Source organism: Gobius niger (assembly GCF_951799975.1).
Source record: "Gobius niger genome assembly, chromosome: 1".
Classification (NCBI taxonomy): Eukaryota; Metazoa; Chordata; class Actinopteri; order Gobiiformes; family Gobiidae; genus Gobius; species Gobius niger.
This window is the reverse complement of record NC_136852.1, coordinates 11,929,596-11,932,940: the sequence shown is the minus strand read 5'-3', so window position 1 is coordinate 11,932,940 and position 3,345 is coordinate 11,929,596.

Here is a 3,345-nt window from a genome sequence, read left to right as displayed (position 1 = left end):
AAGCAGGGCATGGAGGGTAATGTGTGAAGCGAGGCCGTACAGTGTCCGCACAGGGCAGGGCTGCAGGAGGGCTCTTAAGGACACAACCCATCAAGTACGTGAGACATTTTTAAGAATGAAGCCTCTGCAACCCCCTGCCTCAGCTGAACCTGCGCCTGAAACTGAAATGGAGGATTCAGGCTGAGCAAATTGAAGAACTTTTGGGTTGTGATGTTTTTTGTGGAATTAACTTTTGCTTATATGCATCTACTCACAGACTGTAGGATCCGTAGGGAGAGACTTCACCTTCTGATTAAGAGATAGAAAGATTGAGCTGAGCTTCCGCCAGCGCATACTGTTAATGAAAGGCTGGACAAAAAGAAAAAAGAAAAAAAATAATCACGATTATTCTCCTCATGTTGATTGATCTCGATTTTCGATTTGATTTTTTTTATGATAAGCATAAATACATGTAGCTGCTGTCATGAACTTACACATACCTTTTATACAAACCAACTCAACTAAAATAAAAATAAGTTTCCAGGTGCAGTAGCATTTAAAGCAGTACTAAGTAACTTGTTTACCTTAATGCATCCTTTTCGTAGTCCCTCTGGGGGTAATACAAGTGTTATTAGGATGATTGGAGGGTCTTTCATCTCCCCCTGGTGTCTCTGGCCAGAAAACAACAATTGCAACTTTCCTGCACCGGGTCCGAGGCCCCAACACACACTAATGGAATCCAAAAGAACAGGCTAATGGGCAAAGCTAACTGCTAGCACTACTTAAACAGTATTTACAGCCAAGTTTATGTGAAAAAAAAGTATCTCCATTGTGTAATTGGATGAACAATATCCCTCTCTCCCTTTGTCTTTTCTGTCAGCGTAGTATTTACTCTCACGGACAATTAATGAGTAAAAAAAATGCAGCATGCTACAACACCTGCAGTGGCGCTTATGGCCTCTAGGGGCATGAGTTACTTAGTACTGCTTTAACACACAAACATCTCCCAATGTCTCATCCAAACTACAAAATTTAAGTCCCAGGACGATTATTAAGATTGACCAAAGTGGAGAATGGATTTTGATTAAATTTCGATTAATTGCCCAGCCCTATGTTAAAATGTTCTTGAGCAAGATACTTTACCGGCTGTCCGTCCTGTGCCCAGTGAAGGTATAAACGTCCTATAAATACTGCACTTTTCAGTTAAAAAACAGATTTTCTTAATGCGGAAAGAGCTGGGCTGAAATCACGTCTGCATTTGGAATGATCCATACAGGTAAATAAAAATGATCTATTAGGCTATAGAGTCGATTGAGTGTGCAAATGTCTATTTTTTTCTGTAGATTTGACTGAAATGCAAGGCAAGCCTTTGAGGAGCTTGGAGTAGAGCTACTGCTCCTCTGCATTTAGAGCCAGCTCAGGTAGCTCAGCTGTTGTTGTTTTTTACATCTGTTTTGGACGCCCCAGTGAGCCTCGCTAGAGACATGTCTGGGCACGTCCCGACGGCAGGAGACTCCAGGGAAAACCCACAGCGCACTGGGCATGTTTTTCAGCAGCAATGTTGACTCCTGCTATTAACATTTAGATCTGCAAGTGAACACCGGACTTAGTTCAAACACAGGATCTCCCTTTAACTAGTGTCTCCAAGTGATGGGACATTTATCACTATTTAATGGTCATACTATCAATACTATTTATTTAACACGCCATCCAGAAAACTCCAATTATAACATATCCTATGGACTATTAATCTTGGTTTTGTCCTGGTCATGACACTTGAAAAGGTAGATATTCTTTAAGGGGGTAGTGGGCGAGAAAGCTTTGAGAATCACTGGTGAATGCCTGTTTTAAAAGCACATGCAGGGTAATATAATGAGCAACTTTTGACTACAAAGCAGCTGCAGCACTGCACTTCTGGTTACTGAGAAAGAATCAAGTGTCCTCACAGCACCTTCGCTTTTAAGTCTTCCCTCAGTCTGCCCTAAATGAGAATCCTAACCTCCAGAGCAAACTCCCAACAGTTCACCTCACGCCTTTATTGTTTTGTCCTCGAGCTCACGGGCAACTGCCAAATGGCTCTCAACCGCTCTTTAGACAACCTCGGGGACGGGAACACAATCCAGACGGCAGCCTATTATATTTTTATGTTGTGACGCTGCGGCGCTTGATTAATTGCTTTAATTTTACCTCCAGCTGCACAACACAGGCAACAAACGCTTCATCATTCGCGTCGCAAAACAACAACACAAAGCGATGGTCTTGTAATGAAAGCGTAAGAGGAAATTTCCTTTGGCTCACTCATGAAAACAGGCTTCAGAAGAGTGCGATTGTCAGGACTCAGCAGGGACGGTTCTGGACAATGTAGGGGCCCCAGGCGAGAGGAGCCTTTGGGGCACCACAGTAATGAAAATACAAACTTGAAACATACAGTACCTGACAAAAAGGCAATAGGCTATATACATGGGAGCGTCACATGACTTCCGAATGGATTCTCAGCCGTCACTTGGTCTTTCTGTCTCCGTTATTTTCCTGTGAGGTCTTGTCTAAAAAAATAAATAGCTCAAGACTCAATAGCAGGCAGTGAGTTACTGGTGGACAGTCACTAGTGTCATGTTAAAACAGTACTAAGTAAGTCTTGCCCCTAGAGGCTATAAGCGCAACTGCAGGTGTTGCAGCAAGTTGCGACTTCTTAACTTATAATTGTTCGTGAGAGTAAATACTACACTGACAGAAAAGGCAAAGGGCGAGAGAGATATTGTACATCAAATTACACAATGGAAATATTTTTTTTCACTCAAACTTGGCTGTAAATACTGTTTAAGTGGTGCTAGCCCGCAGTTAGCTTTGTCCGCTGGCCTGTTAGCTTCTTCTTCGTGATTCTATTAGTGTGTATTGGTGGCTCCGCGCCGGTGGCAGTCCAGTTGCAATTGTGGTTTTCTGGCCAGAAACACCAGGGGGAGAGGAAAGACCCTCCAATCATCACATTAACACTTGCATTACCCCCAGAGGGACTACGGAGAGGATTAATTAAGGTAAACAAGATACAAGTATTGTTTCAAAAACATCACGTCAGGAGCGAAGAATTCACCGGAGGAAACTTCCGTGCTTTTCACAGTAAGTATTTTTGAGAGAGCCTGCACAAAAAATAATCGGCCTGTCTTTATTATAAATACTTTTTAGTTGTTTAATTTTTGTGGTGGTGTTTTTTGATGAACACAGAAAAAACACAGAATTTACATCCAACTTTGACTTTACTGCTCAGATGTCGAAGTGCTCCTAAGGTGTTATTACGCCTTACAATATAGTTCCCCTTTTTAATCTGCTTAGAAAATCGACATGTTTAATTTTGTGTGACTAAACTTGGAT